The sequence below is a fragment of the Bos javanicus genome, chromosome 25, assembly GCF_032452875.1.
Source record: "Bos javanicus breed banteng chromosome 25, ARS-OSU_banteng_1.0, whole genome shotgun sequence".
Lineage (NCBI taxonomy): Eukaryota > Metazoa > Chordata > Mammalia > Artiodactyla > Bovidae > Bos > Bos javanicus.
In genome coordinates this window covers 18619060-18636649 of record NC_083892.1, presented here as the reverse complement: position 1 = coordinate 18636649, position 17590 = coordinate 18619060, and the positions used below count along the sequence as shown (strand labels likewise).

The window sequence follows — 17590 nt, the reverse complement described above, 5'->3', positions numbered from 1 at the left end:
GAGATAATAAAAAGTTAAGTAACAGGTAAAAATCTTTTACAGTTGCCTTTTCCCCAGTTGGAAGCAGAGTTTTTCTTTCCCTCTGGGCAGTTTGGCCTCTAAGCTCCTCCTTTTTCTGATTTGAAACTCTACTATTTGCGTACAGTGTTTAAATTGATTCACTCACAACCAAGTTCTGAATGTCTCCAGCATTAGTACCTTTGACTCAGGAAGCTTAAGCAAAAGATTATAATAGTGGTTTAACAGGACAAAACCTTTAAAAACATACTTGAAGGTTGTTTTTACTCAAGATTTCCAAACAGATACAAACTGTTTTCAAAGAAAAGCCAGTCTATGTGGTTTTCAACTTAGACATACATGAGCAGGGAAGCAGCTTTCCCAGATGGAATGTGGGTCTTTCATAGAGAACTTGTGAAGCTGAAAACTAGTCTTGTTAAGTCTTGGCCTCCAGACTTGATTCTTTCACTGTTATATTTAAAGTGAAGTATGTGTAGTCTGAATTTTTCTTAAGGATCAACTCTAGAATGGGGTGCATAGTGCTTCAGGGAAAATAAATGTGTTTATATGCTACCAGATTTTCATCTAGTAAATTTGAGTGTCTTTTGTGGACCTTGTTTTTAAAAGCTTTATGGTAAGAAAACGGATATAAAAACAAGTGAAGGTGTGAAGAGACAGAGAGGCTCTAGGTCACCTTGAAGGAGTCAGGAGAGGATTCCTATAAGAAGTAAAATCTGAGCTGGGATTGAAATACCAAGAGTAGAGAAGGAGGAGGCATTCCAAACACAAGTAACAGTATGTGTAAAACTACAGTGGGTTGAGAGGCCATGGCATCTTGGGAAGCGGCAGACGTTTCAGTATGCCCGAGGGATGTGGAGTGAACAGGAGAAAGGCAGTAATTGAGGCTAAAGTAAAAAAAAAAACCTTGTATACCTTATTAAAGTTGTATTTGTAGGTGAAGGGGAGCTATTAAATAATTCTGAGTAGAGGCATGGCATATTCACATGGGCTATGTGTGTGTTGAAAAGATCACTCCAGTGGCAGTTTGGAAGAGAGATGGAAGGGAGCAATCCCAGAAGCAGGTACTGAGAGAATACTGCAGTAAAGATGGCAGAGGCCTGAACTGTAAAATTACTGAGGGAATGGTAGATATTCAGGAGTTAGAGCTTAACAAAGTTTGTCATAATCTGTTGAAAAGTTCTTTGCTTGCATATCCCACGTGGGTTTTAGGCTAAAAGGTGCTCAGCTCCAGAAGTTGCTCAGAGACCCAAGCTGATGTGGGTTCCAACATCATGTGTTGTACCATCTGTATTGTCTTGGTCACCATGGCAAGGGAAGAGATGGCTGAGATGTCTTGTGCACCTTTAGGCTTGGGCTTGGAAATGTAAGTATCACATCTGCCTACAACTCATTGTGTCATTTCTGCCTATACCTGTTTGGCCAGAAATGGACACATTTCCTCATCTAACTGAAGAGGCTGGGAAGCTGGGGGAACTGGTGAAATGTTGGATGAGCTTCTCTGTCTGTGCTACAGTGTAGGGTCGTAAGTGAGGTGCTTTATTTCTGAGTGTATTCCCTTATTTGTAAAATAGGAACATCAAGAGTACCAGCCTCACTCCCAGAGACTCTTTTAGAGGATCCCCAAGACACTTTTCATAGTATCTGAAAAACCAGATTCTCTTCTTAGTAGTACTAACATCATTTGTCCTTTATACTTTCATTCTCTCAGGAGTTTTATAGAGTCTACATGGTGTGTTATATCACAAAAGATTGAATGAGAAGCACATATGGGAAATTAGCTGTCTTCTAAGCCAGACCTTAGAGACATTTGCGAAAATGTAAAACAATGTTGTTGTTCTTATTAAGTTTTTGGAAATACAGTTATTTTTCATAAAATTGTCATTTATGTTAACATATAATGATTTATTATTGATAATTTATTTTTTAGAAGCTATTAGGAGAAGGCAATGGCACCCCACTCCAGTACTCTTGCCTGGAAAATCCCATGGATGGAGGAGCCTGGTGGGCTGCAGTCCGTGGGGTCGCTAAGAGTCGGACATGACTGAGCAACTTCACTTTAACTTTTCACTTTCATGCATTGGAGAAGGAAGTGGCAACCCACTCCAGTGTTCTTGCCTGGAGAATCCCAGGGATGGCGGAGCCTGGTGGGCTGCCATCTATGGGGTTACACAGAGTCGGACACGACTGAAACGACTTAACAGCAGCAGCATTATTTTCTTAGACTTCCCCTTTCCCTAATTCTTCAATATTTTTGTTCTTTGTACTATACATACTTCGATAACCTTGCTTAAAATGCATACATATATGATAACACATTATGTGTCTTTATTTTTATTTTTAAAATTTTTATCTTATATTAACAGTGTTATGTTAGTTTCATATATATAGCAAAGTGATTATCCAAACACAGGTATCTATTCTTTTTCAAATTCTTTTCTCATTTAGTTATTACAGACTATTGAGCAGAATTCTCTGGGGGTGCTTGTTGTAGGTCCTTGTTGGTTATCTATTTTAAATATAGCAGTGATGTTTTAAATGAATTAATACAATATTTTTTAATTTTTCAGTTAAAAAAAGTACCAGCCTCATAGCGCAGCTTTAGGGATTAACTGCTGTCACAACTCTAAAATGCCTAGCATTGTGTCTGGCACAATAAAGATATTGGAGGGAATCTTTAAGTTTGATCTTGAATTTTTCTTATTATGTGCTGTAGGTGGGTGTCCTGTCATGTCCGACTCTTTTGCAACCCCATGGACTGTAGCCTGCCAGGCCCCTCTGTCCATGGAATTTCCCAGGCAATACTGGAGTGGAGTGCCATTTCCTTCTCCAGGGGATTATCCCAACACAGGAGTCAAACCTGAGTCTCCTGAATCTCCTGCATTGGCAGAGGTATTCTTTACCACTGAGCCACCTGTTATTATTTACTTAGTGGATTATAACCAACAATTAAAAACCAAGTTAAAAAAAGAAGCAGCGTAAATTAGAGTTCATCATCGAAGTGAGTAAATATTGCTTCATAAGTTGTATGTGTGTGTATGTATATATATGCATTTGGTCAGGATATAACTTGTTTCTCACAGATTGTTGAAGTTCAAGTTGGAAAGACACTGATTTAGTTCAAGCTCTCATTTTACAGTGACTGAAAGACTTAAATATACTAAACAAAAAAATGACTGTATTCTACTGTACTTTTTTGAAAGAGGCAGTTTAAACTGCGTTAATGTGTTTACTTATTTTTGGTTGCCCTGGGTCTTCATTGCCGTGCACAGGCTTTCTCTAGTTGGGGCGAGTGGGGGCTGCTCTCTGTTGCAGTGCGCTGGCTTCTCATTGCAGTGGCTTCTCTTGTGAAGCTCCTAGGTGCCTGGGCTATAGTAATTGCAGCACACGAACTCAATAGCTGTGACTCACGAGCCTTAAAGAGTGTGGGCGCCAGTTGTTGTGCGTACTGGCTCAGTGGTTGTGGTGCAACAGGCTTTAGTTGCTCCACAGCATGTGGAATCTACCAATATCAAGGATCAGACACATGTCCCCTGCATTGGCAGGCAGGTGTCCATCCACTGTACCACCAGGGAAGTCCATGTTTTCAAAAAGTAGGCTTGAAAAACATTATCCTTAACTTTGAGAAAGAGTAGAACATGGATTTGAATTTAGAAAGTGTTTGTTAGATGCCAGTTAGCCCTTTTCATTTTACCATATACACTTCCTGCCTTCTTGGAACTGTAATCTAAGATGTAGTCACTAAAACAGTAACATCTTTTCTGTACTTGTCATTTTTTGCCAGCTCCTGAGAGCCATGAATATATATGTTCCATAGGGGTAAAATGCAGAATGCATTCAAGCCTTGAATGCATAGTAGAAATAATTATTTATTATAATAGGGGGTCATCATAGACAATAAAAAATATTCAGTCAGAAGAACTTACTGAGGAAGGAGTTAATGAAATATTTTCTTTTTCTGTTTTTTCTCTTTTTGACCTGTAAGAAACAAGTACGAAACTTGTATTTAAGTTTAGCAAAGTATTTAAGTGACTTCTCTTACAATGAGTAGTGATGTCAGCAAACTGATGTGCAGTAAGCAACCTGCTGTGTCTTTTTCAGAGCAGTGGTGGATAATAATGCTTCCATTTTGATTAGCCCATGCTGAGTGAATAGGAGTTAATCCTGGCTGCCTGGCAGAAGTAGATTTGTTATATAATTTATGGTACCCAGAAGCCCTTTGAGGAGGTCTTTATCATCTTATTATCCAGACAGTATCCATCTAGGCCTGAAGATTAATTTTTGTTGTTCTCATCTAGTTCCACCAGACTGATTTAACAGCAACTTGCTGTTAAATGCTGGCACTTGGTTTTTGCTTTTGACACAAAGGTATGCTAATCAAGAATGGCTGTTAGGAATCCTGTAATGTTTCAATTAGTGATTTATTGTCATTTAGAGGGTTTTGCCCCCCCCCCCCATTAAACTGATTTAACTTCTGAAAAATGAGTCAATTCAGGGTTTCAAACATTTCTTCTTCAACTAGCCACCAGAAAAGGTTTACTAATGACTCTGTCTTGTAAATTGCTGCTGCGGTTCATTTGTGTCAGTCCCGTCACTGCTGAAACAAATGCAGGAGGAGTGTCAGTTTAGTTTTCCTCCGTCTGGCACTTGGACTTCTTAACTCTATTACTGGAGATGCCTGCTGTTAAACAACCTGTACTCTTTTTTATGACTTGCTGAGAAGTCATGTGGTACTGTGATCTCTGTCCCCAACTACCAGCCTTTAAACTTACAATTTTCAATGTATTGTGTTAAAACAGACTTCTAATTCTGGATATTTTTCTTTTCAGTTTTAAACCTAAAGGTGGAAGTTCTATTTTTAGAAAATACTCTCCTAGAAAAGTCACTGGTGTCGCTACCCCAAATACTAGGCCTAAGGGTGGGAAGAGCAAGAGCTGACTGTTTCACATGGCTAAGCAGAATGTGTGGGCTGGTCTGCCAGCCAGCAGAGGTGGAAGCTGCCCTTTGCTTTCTTGGCAAGTACATCTGGCTGTGAAGGCCCTGATTAGTACTTTAGGTTTTGGCCTTTTCTTGGCAGTTATGTGAAACATAGTCTATTGTCTCCAGTGGTTCTAAAGAGATGCAGAGCCTTGATGGTCCACATCCCTTATCCTCTTTACAGGAAATGTGCTTCATCCCTCAGAATTAAAAGCCAATCTGTCATCAGGCAAATTTTTAAAAATACTACAGTGGAAAAAAATATCTTAAGTAGTGTAAAACTTAAAGTGAGTTCTTCATGTTCACTGTATAATAGCATGCAAACAAGCTGCTGGCTTTTGCCCTTACATCTCTAGACACCTAAAAGTCATTCCTTTGTTTGTTGTGATAGAGAAGAAGCAGTTTGGACCAGCACCAGGAGGTTTTTCATTGCTTGGAGAACCCTTGGATCTTCGTACAGTGCTGCACGGCTATGGCTTGAATAAACTGTCTGGACTTTCACCCTTGCTTGAACGACAGGCAGGACTGATTTCCATTATTATGTGGATTTTTTCCAGGGGACTAAGTTGCAGGTCAAAAAGAGGTACTACAGGGTGAACATCTCCCAATTTCAGCTTCAAATTTTGGCTTTTGCTGTGTTTGAGGTGAAAATTAACTTGTAGAATAAGGAGAGATGGGACTATATACTGCTGACTGAGAAGCTGTGTTTGTATCACATTATCTGGTTAACTGATGAGGTAGGGAATAATTTGAAACAATGAGACAATTTCCTGTTTTCTCTTTGAGGGTAGTGGGGTGTTGAGAGGCAGGGTGTCCAGGGATTGGATCTTAGGAACCAGCTCTTGAGTGGTGAAATTAAGGCCTACTCTACATCCTTAGGGCTTAGGTTCCTTGACTGTTGAGTATTTGATAACAATATAGAATTGGTACAAATAGCTATCATCTATTGAGAACTAACTGTGCTACGGACAGTGCTAAGCATGTCGTACTTATCATTTATTTAATTGTGAGTTGATACATTTAAGTGCATAGACTAGTACCTTGTACAGAGTACTCAATAAATATCAGAGAGTATTATTCAATAGATATATCAAAACACTTACATGATAAAGCTTAGGTGCCCAGGACAAAATGCTGAATAAAATAATTTCCACTCTCATGGAAATTGCTTTCTGGTAGGGGGAGTGGACAATAAATAAGTTAACAAGAATTTCAGAGAGTGGTATGTGCTAAAGAAATAAAGTAGTGTGCTGGGTCAGAGGGCGATGGTACTTTAGATTGGTTGGACAAGGAATACATCTCAGCATTTGAACTGAAATCCTCTGATAGGAAGGGGCCATTTATTCTTCACAGTGACCCTTTGTCCCAATTTTCAGGTGAGAAAACAGAGATGCAGGGTGACTAAGTATGTGTGGAAAGTGAATAGAGCTGGGCTGTACAGACCCTATCATTCTGCATCCAAAGCATAGCATGTCCTTCCCAGAAGGGCAGCTGTAGGAGTTGAACTATATGCAGTTGGTTTTGAGTAAAAGAAATGGAGGTGGTTGCAGTGCAGGTAAAACCCTCAGGCAATTCAGAAAAGTTGTAATTTCATGGACCGCCCCCCCAGTCCTGGGTTGCAAAATTTGAGTATGAGTGTGTGTATGTATGTACATTTTATTCTGGAATCCAAAGCTATCTTCAACTTTTCAAAGGTGATGACAAAAACAGCCTGTGCACCACTGCTTTCTTTTAGGATGTTTTTCATATTGTTTTGGAAAATAAGGCCTACTTGCTAGGGCAGAGTCGTTTTTTGTTTGTTTGTTTGTTTTTTTCACTTTGGTGATTTATTATTTACAAATCTCTGCTTCTATACAGGATAACAAGGGCACTATTTTTTAAAAAGAACGAGATAAAATGGCATCGCTGATGTGGCCAGTGGGCCCAGGCCCCACTGCTCGGTCCTGGGAAGGAGTGCCTGGTCTGGAGCCTTCTGGCCAGCAACCTGCCACTGGGTCAGGGGCTGATGCAGCCCCCTACCCTCCCACCCCATCCATCTGGTGTTGCAGCCGGCCTGGCAGAGTGAGGGCAGAGCTGACAGAAGTCCTGCTGCTGCAGGTAGACGCCAGTCCCCCACGTGTCCTCAGTGAGCGTCAGTCCCGGAGGGCCCGGGCATGGCCACCGTGCTCAGAAGACCTGCTTTATGCTGGAGGTGGAAATGTCCAGGAGCTGCCCGGCCACATAGGGGTTTAGCTTGTCCTTGTCTTGGCAGAGCGTCCACGTACAGCATTTGCAGTACCGTCTCCAGGTCGCCCTCGACCACCTTGCCTTTGGAGTTCTTGATCAGCATCACCATCTGGGCCTGGAAGGGGATGATCAGCACAGGCCCCTGCTGCATCATCGTGCCCATGGCCATATCAATGTTGTCAGTGTCCACGATACAGGAGTGCAACTGGAGGGCCAGACCCTTGGCCTGCTGGATCAGGTTGGCCAGTTGGCTGTAGATAGCTTCATAGCACCAGTCTTTGAGAATGTCAAGCTCCTGGGAAATCATGGCTTCCAGAACGTTGGGGATGATGTTGTTCTTGCACTGCTACAGGAAGCAGTCCTTATTGATGGTGGGGTCTACACGCAGGATCTCTGAGCACCTCTGACATCTCCATCTTCGAGAACAGGCCTCCCAGCAAGCCTGTGATCTTGTCTGTCAGTACACTGGACGCCCGGATGAAGGCGTCGTCACTCTCGTCATATTTCATTTTCATCTTGAAGAACCGATTGAACACCACATTTTTGTCCCTGAAGTCCTTCTACTGCTGGTAACACTTGGAGTCCTTGTGTAGCACGACCCGCAGCGCCTCCTCGTTGCCCTCAAACATTTTCTCTTCCTTGAATTTCTCTCCGTCGAACTCCTTCCTTTTCCAGGGCCGCTCAGGCCACCGGTAGGGCCCGGTCTGTCCCAGGATGCTCTCGTCGATCTCCTTGACAGACTCCACGTCCTGGGAGAGGGCTTTGAAGGCAGTGGTCCAGCCGAGCTTCTCCCCACCTTTGGACACCAATTTGGTAGACTGCTTGGCGGTCTTGGCTGCTGTTTCCACACTCTTCTTGATATTTCTGCCAAGGTCACTTTTACTGACTTCGTCAAGACTCTCCTTGACAATGCCCATGATCTCCCCTAGCTTCTTCCTGATCACCTCGCTCGTCCACTGGGTTTTCAGTTCAGTGGTTTTGTCTTTCCTCCTGGCTTCCTGGAACACATCTGACTCTTCCAGGTTCTTGGCCTTGTTTTGGAACTTTTTATACTTTCTTTCATTTCTTTGTTTTTGGCTAATTCCTCTTTGATTTTATTGAGCAAACCAGAGAGAAACCCTTTTCTGTTTCCAGAGGCATAGGATTTGGACAGGGTTAGCTCTCCCCTCGGCTGGGCAGCTGGTGGGTACCATGGGGTAGTGCCCCTAGATTGTGGCTGGACAGGAGATGGACTCTGCTGCCAAAATATCTCTGTGGGTAGCAGCACCAGCCTGCCCACAGTGCTGCCGCTGCCATGGTGGAGGATCCTGTGTGCTAGGGCAGAGTTTTAATAGAAAGCATTGAAAATGATCATTCAGTTCAATTGCTCAGTCTATTCAACTCTTTGCGACCCCATGGTCTACAGCATGCCACACTTGCCTGTCCTTCACCATCTCACGGAGCTTGCTCCAACTCATGTCCATTGAGTTGGTGTTGCCACCCAACCATCTCCTCCTCTGTCATCCCCTTCTCCTCCTGCCTTCAGTCTTTCCCAACATCAGGGTCTTTTCTAGTGAGTCGGCTCTTCTCATCTGGTGGCCAAAGTATTGGAGCTTCAGCTTCAGCATTACTCCTTCCAACGAATATTCAGGACTGATTTCCTTTAGAATTGACTGATTTGATCTCCTTGTAGTCCAAGGGACTCTCAAGAAGCTCCATCACTACAGTTCAAAAGCATTAATTCTTTGGCACTCAGCCTTTTATCCAACTCTCACATCCGTACATGGCAACTGGAAAAACCACAGCTTTGACTACCCAGACCTTTGTCAGCCAAGTAATGTCTGTGGTTTTTAGTATGCTGTCTAGGTTTGTCATAGCTTTTCTTCCAAGGAGCAAGTGTCTTTTAATTTTATGGCTGCAGTCACCTTTCTCAGTGATTTTGGAGCCCAAGAAAATAAAGTCTGTCACTGTTTTTGTTGTTTCCCCATCTATTTGCCATGAAGTGATGGGGCAAGATGCCAGATCTTAGTTTTCTGAATTTTGGGTTTTAAGTTAGCTTTTTCACTCTCCTCTTTCACTTCCATCAAGAGGCTTTTGAGTTCCTCTTCACTTTCTGCCATAAGGGTGGTGTCATCTGCATATCTGAGGTTATTGATATTTATCCTGGCAATCTTGATTCCAGCTTGTGCTTCATCCAGCACAAGTACATCTCATGATGTACTCTGCATATATGTTAAATAAGCCTGGTGACAATATACAACTTTGATGTACTCCTTTCCCAATTTGGAACCAGTCCATTCTTGGACTGCATATAGGTTTCTCAGGAAGTAGGTAAGGTGGTCTGTTATTCCCATCTCTTGAAGAATTTTCCATAGTTTGTTGTGATCCATAGTCAAGGACTTCAGCATAGTCAGTGAAGCAGAATTAGATGTTTTTTCTGGAATTCTCTTGCTTTTTCCATGATTCAACAGATTTTGAAAATTCGATCTCTGGGTCCTCTGCCTTTTCTAAATCCAACTTGTACATCTGGAAATTCTTGGTTCATGTACTGCTGAAGCCTCACTTGGAGAATTTTGAGCATTACCTTACTAGCATATGGAATGAATGCAGTCATGCAGTAGTGTGAACATTCTTTGGCATTGTACTTCTTTGGAATTGGAATGAATACTGATCTTTTACAGTCCTGTAGTCACGATTGAGTTTCCCAAATTTGCTTGCATATTGAGTGCAGCACTTTCACAGCATCATCTTTTAGGATTTGAAATAGCTCAACTGGAATTCCATCACCTCCACTCACTTTGTTCATAGTGATGCTTTCTAAGGCCCCCTTGACTTCGCACTCGAGGATGTCTGGCTCTAGGTTAGTGATCACATTAGCATGGTTATCTGGGTCATGAAGATCTTTTCTGTACAGTTCTTCTGTGTATTCTTGCCACCGCTTCTTAATATCTTCTGCTTCTGTTAGGGCCATACCATTTCTGTCCTTTATTGTGCCCATTTTTGCATGAAATGTTCCCTTGGTATCTCTGGTTTTCTTGAAGAGATCTCTAGTCTTTCCCATCCTGTTGCTTTCCTCTATTTCTTTGCATTGTTCACTTTTCTCCTTTGCCTTTCTCTTCTCTTCTTTTCTCAGCTATTTGTAAGGCCTCTTCAGACAACCATTTTGCCTTTTTGCATTTCTTCTAGGGGATGGTCTTGATCACTGCCTCCTGAACAGTGTCACAAACCTTTCTGTCCATAGTTCTATGGGCAGTATGTCTATCAGATCTAATCCCTTGAATATATTTGTCACTTCCACTGTATAATCATAAGGGATTTGATTTAGGTCATACCTGAATGGCCTAGTGGTTTTCCCTACTTTCTTCAAGTCTGAATTTGGCAGTAAGGAGTTCTTGATCTGAGCCACAGTCAGCTCCCGGTCTTGTTTTTGCTGAGTGTATAGAGCTTCTCCATCTTTGGCTGCAAAAAATATAATCAATCTGATTTCGATATTAACCATCTGGTGATGTCCATGTGTAAAATTGTCTCTTGTGTTGCTGGAAGAGGGTGTTTGCCATGACTGGTGCCTTCTCTAGCAAAACTCTGTTAGCCTTTGCCCTGCTTCATTTTGTACTCCAAGAACAAACTTGCCTGTTACTCCAGGGATCTCTTGACTTCCTGCTTTTGCATTCCAGTCCCCTATATTTTTAATTTAATTATCTGCTTACCTTTCCCCTCATTAATGTACCCTTTGGTCTCATGCCATATGAGTGCACATTTGTGAAATAAGTAACTTGACCAAAAAAAAAGGAAAAAAAGGTCCAAACACTGGGCCTCAGGTTTCAACCTACAGGGAATATATTTCCAATAAAGACACACTAACGTGAGCATTTCCTATCACTGTCTTCAAAACCTGAATACTTTCTAAATAGACTTTTTAGTACTTGACACCAAAGAGAAATTGTTTCCGTAATAGTAATTGAAACCAAGAGAGGAGCAAAGTTCTGGTCAGGTCTGGTCTTTCAGTTTCATAGGATGTGGTTTAGATCCAGTAGCCTATGTTAGTCAGAAGATTGATCATGTTATTGCATAGGGGAAGACTTACAGGAGTTTTTACTTTGCAGTCATTCACGTGGTGTCTGAGTGCTGGGAGGAGGTTCTTCCTTGGAAATGTGAAGATGACAGAAGCATACACAGTAGGATAAAGCAGCTGAAAGTGCTCTGTGGTACTTTTGCTTGAAGGATGCTTAAGATGGTAAGAATTACAAGAAAGATTCTTTTTCTCTTAGTCATATCATCTTTCAAATAGCATCCTCATGGTCCACCCAGTTGTCATGAGATTTTACAATTTGCTCAAGTTTGGGATCATTGGTCCTAGTGTTCAGCTAAGAAGTCTCTTGATATATTTGGTTGAAACTGTGGCCTGCTAAGTTGGTCTCTGACCATGGTATCAGGTCTTCTGTTTCTTTGCTCTGTGAGTAGATCTGAGTGACATAGTTGGTCTTGGTCGGGACTGTTTCTGTTGTGACAGGAAAACTGACATCTGGCTTATGCTAAAGGAGAATTAACTGGCTCATACAACTGTGAGGTTCAGGCTTTGATCTGACTTTAGGTACAGTTGGATTCTGTACTCAAATAATGCCTTTAAAAAACTGATTTTGTCTCTTGGCACTGGTTTTATTCTTCTGTCTTACACACATTTAAATTGAGACCCATCTGATAAGAAGAGACAGTTTAACCCTCACAGTGACCCTTGGATAGGCATTATTATTTTCTTTGGTGCTCTTTCTTCCTAATAAGAAGACCAAAGCAGCTCCAACCTTCCTTGCTTTTAGTGCTAAGATTCACTTTGTCTGACTTAGGTCTCCTGCATATTCCTGACCCAGTTGTTGAAAGCCAAGGGCATATGGAGACTTTGGTGGGCTTGAGTCACATAGTTCATTATGTGAACTTACCCAACATGAATGACTAAGAGTGAGGGAGTTGGATCTTTCTAGTGAAGAAAATGAGTGACCAACTGATGAAGAACCTGGATGCTGGGGGAGCAGATGAGTCTCTGCTGCAAGCCTTTGATCCAGTCTGAAGCTAAAAGGCCATATATTAAGTCTGTGGTCTGAATCCAGACTATTAACCATTTTAAGTACACCATAGTTCCATTTGAATGAAATTCTTGCTCCCTGGGCATGTGATTCACTCAGGTTCAACTGCATGGGTTGAACCTGAATATATAGGTCAGGCCCTTCTACCCCCAATGCTAAACTTACGATAGTTTTGTTCAGTTCAGTTCAGTCACTCAGTTGTGTCTGACTCTTGGCGACCCTGTGAATTGCAGCACCCCAGGCCTCCCTGTCCATCACCAACTCCCGGAGTCCACCCAAACCCATGTCCATCAAGTCGGTGATGCCATCCAGCCATCTCATCCTCTGTCGTCCCCTTCTCCTCCTGCCCCCAATCCTTCCCAGCATTAGGGTCTTTTCCAGTGAGTCAACTCTTTGCATGAGGTGGCCAAAGTTTTGGAGTTTCAACTTATGATAAGGGGACTATTATTCATTAGATCTATTATTATCTTTAGACTGTTATTCATTAGATGGTCTTTATCTTTTTTGTGTGTGTATGGGACATGGGGAAAGGTTCATTTGCTTTTGAAAGAATAAATCTGGAATTTAGATACTATTGAAACATGATTAATCTCTTTCTGTCCCCTGCTCTGTACCCCACCCCCATCATTTAACAGTACTGTCTTGAAATCCTTGGAGCTAAAATTGTTGGATTTGTCAATCTTTTGATGCAATTTATAATGAAGTAAATGGTCTCTCATGTTTTCCATCCTCCTCTGGCAGTTTGATATTTTTCCTAAAATATAATGTCTAAAAGTACTTTTTAAAAGTAAGGAGTTGGGTTTTGTTTTTTTTTTTAAGAAATTGAATTAGTTGACATATTACCAGGTGATGTTGGGAGAAATACACACTCCTAGTACAGTCCCATTGTATAAGCTGACACTACTTTTTTTGAATTCAGATTGATTTTATGTGGTGACTCAGCTGATAAAGACCCTTTCTACAGTACCAGAGAACCAGGTTCAATCCCTGGGTCAGGAAGATCCCCTGGAGAAGGGCATGGCAACCCACTCCAGTATTCTTGCCTGGAGAACTCCGTGGACAGAGGCACTTGGGCTGCAGTCCATGGGGTTGCAAAGAGGCAGATACTGAGTGACTAATACTTTCACTTTTCATACACACACACATACACTTATAATATGTTTTTGCATAGTCTTTGATCTGTTGTTCCACTTCTGGGAGTTTATTCTCAGGAGCTGAATTTTAGCTGCATATTCTGTTTATTATCCCAATATTGTTTATAATAGTGAACTGTTGGAAGCAAACTCAATGTCCCACCATTAGAGTTTAAACTGTCAAACTGTCAATGAAAGACGTATCTGGCAATTAAATATGTTTTAACAGAGAGTCAACCTTTCTGCAACCCTTCTGTAGTGTAGCACCAAATTTTTGTTTGACAGATTGAAGTCGTAGGCAATAAATAGTTTATGGGTTATGTGAAATAGCTGGTGTGTCAGTGGTAATACTGCCACAGTCTTGGTAGTACGGCCATTAATTTTCAGCTCTTTTAAAGCATTTGATGAGGGAAGATTTATATGAAAAAGTGTTTTCAAAACAGTTTGCAAAATAGAATGTACATTATGACTCAGTTTTGTTTAAAAGTTGGATATGTGTACTATGAACATGCATTTATTTATTTATGTGTGCCACCTATATGCTTATATAGACCACTGAAAGGATATATTCCAAAATACTAATTTAGGTGAAGGGATTGTGTCGGTAAGTTGTGTTCAACTCTTATGGGACCCCCATGAACTGTAGCCTCCCAGGCTTCTCTGTCCATGGGATTTCCCAGGCAAGAATACTGGAGTGGGTTGCCATTTCTTTTTCCAGGAGATCTTCCCAAGATGGGTCGAACCAGAATCTCTTACATTGGCAGGAGGATTCTTTACCACTGAGCCACCTGGGAAGCGGCAGATGGTGGGGTACTAGGGGACTTTTTCTCTTTATGGTACTCCATATTTTCTAAACTTTACAGAATAACTGTGTAATGGTTTTGAATTTTGCAGTGGGAAATAAAGCCTTGGTGGTCTTACTTCTCTAACCAGCTTACTGATGTAATTGAAAAAAGATATTCTTTTATTATACAGATCTTTTTTCTGTCCCTCTTCCTTTTCTTATCTACTAAGCTTTAGCAATCAGCTTCCATCATGGATCTCTGGGAAAAAATGATAAATGTGGCCTTAATGAATTTGGATTTTTTTTTTAAGAATTAGCAAACATTTAAATGTTAGCAAACATCACATTTGTTACCATGTGATGAACATGAGAGCTGTTTAGAAGAAATGTGGCTTTAGAAACTACATCTGTACATGTGTGGTCATTCAGGTGCCCCTCTAAGAAGATAGTTGCATGCAGTCATTTATCATCTTTATATTGGATTCCTTTCTCATCTTTTGACTCGTTTCATAGTTTCCTTTCTTGCCTTTCTTAGATACAAAGACCATATCTCAACTCCAGTTAACTATTTTTCGTCAGTAACTACTGAATTCTATAGGTGACTGAAAAGTGAACAGTTGATGTGGTGATTGGGTGTTTGAGGAATGATTATCTAGTAAATGTAAATAATCTGGTAGATGTCTGGGATAGCTCATACCATATGCTAATTGGAAGCAGGCAGTTGGTGCCTAACCAGTGGTTTTACTTTCAGTTTGACTTAATGAGGCCTGTATTCTGAGGATGAGCTGCAAGCTAAAACCAGAGTTAAAGAGTATAGCGGTCAGGCTATTTTTATCATGGTACCATGGAGCAACATCAGGTCAAGAAGCAACAGTTAGAACTGGACATGGAACAACAGGCTGGTTCCAAATTGGGAAAGGAGTATGTCAAGGCTACATATTTTCACCCTGCTTATTAACTTATATGCAGAGTACATCATGTGAAATGCGAGGCTGGATGAAGCACAAGCTGGAATCAAGACTGCCAGGAGAAATTTCAATAACCTCAGATATGCAGATGACACCACCCTTATGGCAGAAAGCGAAAAAGAACTAAGAGCCTCTGATGAAAGTGAAAGAGGAGAGTGAAAAAGTTGGCTTAAAGCTCAACATTCAGAACACTAAGATCATGGCATCCGGTCCCATCATTTCATGGCAAATAGATGGGGAAACAATGGAAACAGTGACAGACTTTATTTCTTTGAGCTCCAAAATCACTGCAGATGGTGACTGCAGCCATGAAATTAAAAGATGCTTGCTCCTTGGAAGGAAAGCTCTGATCAACCTAGACAGCATATTAAAAAGACAAACATTACTTTGTCAACAAAGGTCTGTCTAGTCAAAGCTATAGTTTTTTCAGTAGTTGTGTATGGATGTGAGAGTTGTACTGTAAGGAAAGCTGAAGAATTGATGCTTTTGAACTGTGGTGTTGGAGAAGACTCTTGAGAGTCTCTTGGACTGCAAGGAGATCCAACCTGTCTATCCTAAAGGAAGTCAGTCCCGAATATTCATTGGAAGGACTGATGCTGAAGCTGAAACTCCAATACTTTGGCCACCTGATGCGAAGAACTGACTCATTAGAAAAGACTCTGATGCCGGGAAAGATTGAAGGTGGGAGGAGAAGAAAATGACAAAGGATGCGATGGTTATATGGCATCACTGACTCGATGGACATGAGTTTGAGTAAGCTCCGGGTGTCGGTGATGGACAGGGATGTCTGGAGTGCTGTAGTCCATGGGGCCACAAAGTCCATGGGGCCACTACTGAGCGACTGAACTGAACTGATGGAACATAAACCCAAGACGGCCCTCTGTTTGTAAACAGTAAATTTAGCTAATGAAAAAGCTGGTGCAGAAACACAGAGAGTAACCAGCTTAGAAATCTGATGCCCCTTATGATGTCCACTTTGCACATGAGTGTACAGTCAGACTTGTCCAGATCAATAGTGACAGCAAAAATATTCCAAGTGTGGGTCACTAAAATAATTCAGCTCTTTTTTGGTTATTTTGAGTCATGTGGGATTAAATATGTAGCAGCTCTGGAACCCAGAGACCAAAAATGCTTGATTCTTTGGTATTTGGGAACTTTATAATATGTATGTATTGACTTTGTTGAATTTGGCAAGTAGTGTTTGTTCTGGCCAGCCCACAGTGGCCTCAGTCCTCAGACCTCAGTTGCATATATATTCTCAATATATTTGAAGTATGCAAGGTAAGGAACATAAGAATCCTTCAAAAAGAAGGAGAAATTATTTTGTACAAAGCTAACTGGTCTTAGTCCTGTGACCTAAGATTATTTTACAGAAATATAACCAATTGGTTTATTTTCTTTTTAAAAAAATTTATCTTCCCTTCCTTCTTCCCTGTTTTCCCCCATCCTCCTCTTCTTTTTGTAGTTTTGAGATTGGTGGATTTAGAAAGTCATGTGTTCCTACCCATCCCTAACTGGAACTGCTGTCTTAGCTTGCTGCTTGCAGTACATTTTAGGACAAAAAGTCTTAAAAGCATGAAAATAGCAGAGGGAACAGCCTCATTTGCTTTGGCAGAGGGAACAGCTTTTTCTCCCAAGTAGCTCTAGGTAAGACCTAATCTCCAAAGGTGATCTTGTAAGTTCCAAATGACAGAAAGCAGAAGACCTTGTATTTTAAAGTACTCCCTCCAGTCTTTCCTCCTTGTTTGTTATTTTTGCAAGTTTACTTTCTAAGAGGTAGTTTAGAAATGGATACTACCCATTTCCCGACTGTTTCTCAGGTCATTCAGCATCTACATCTGCCAGTTGGCATCAAGAGACTCTTGTGGTCTTGCTTTGAGACTCCTCAGGGGCATGGCTTTTGCCACTATAGCTGCTTCAGCCCCTGGCAGCTGGGTGTCTGGCATATATGGTAAGAAGTAAAAACATGTGCCCAATTAGCTATACAAATGGTTTGGATGAAAGTTGGAAAGATGGGTTTCTTACTGCTGTAATATGTAAAAGCACTAACGTTTGCTAGTGGCGTCTTGCTTCTGAATAGACTCTGGTGCTGGTGCTAAGTCGCTTCACTCGTATCGGACTCTGTGCGACCCCAGAGACAGCAGCCCACCAGGCTCCCCCGTCCTTGGGATTCTCCAGGCAAGAACACTGGAGTGGGTTGCCATTTCCTTCTCCAATGCGTGAAAGTGAAAAGTGAAAGTGAAGCCGCTCAGTAAGCATCAGACTCTTCATGACCCCATGGACTGCAGCCCACCAGGCTCCTCCGTCCATGGGATTTTCCAGGCAAGAGTACTGGAGTGGGTTGCCATAGACTCTAGGTGGGAACAAATGGGAGAGGTGGACTGGATCATTTCCTTCTTTCAAAGAAGTCATCAGAGTAGACCTCAGGTG

At 41.5% G+C, this 17590-nt stretch overlaps 1 protein-coding gene and 1 pseudogene across 12 annotated transcripts in view; one reads left to right on the top strand and one right to left on the bottom strand.

Annotated features, from left to right (window-relative positions):
• Positions 1 to 17590, top strand: part of DCUN1D3 (defective in cullin neddylation 1 domain containing 3) — a 60246-nt gene that overhangs the window by 17004 nt on the left and 25652 nt on the right. For 2 of the 12 annotated variants that reach the window (XM_061401357.1, XM_061401352.1), the window contains one exon: positions 11301 to 11431. The exons of the other annotated variants lie outside the window; for them this stretch is intronic. The gene's annotated coding sequence lies outside the window, so the exon portion shown is untranslated. The remainder of the gene's footprint in view (positions 1 to 11300; positions 11432 to 17590) is intronic. 12 annotated transcript variants of the gene reach the window in all.
• On the bottom strand, positions 7040 to 9277 carry LOC133238349 (mitochondrial import inner membrane translocase subunit TIM44-like; annotated as a pseudogene).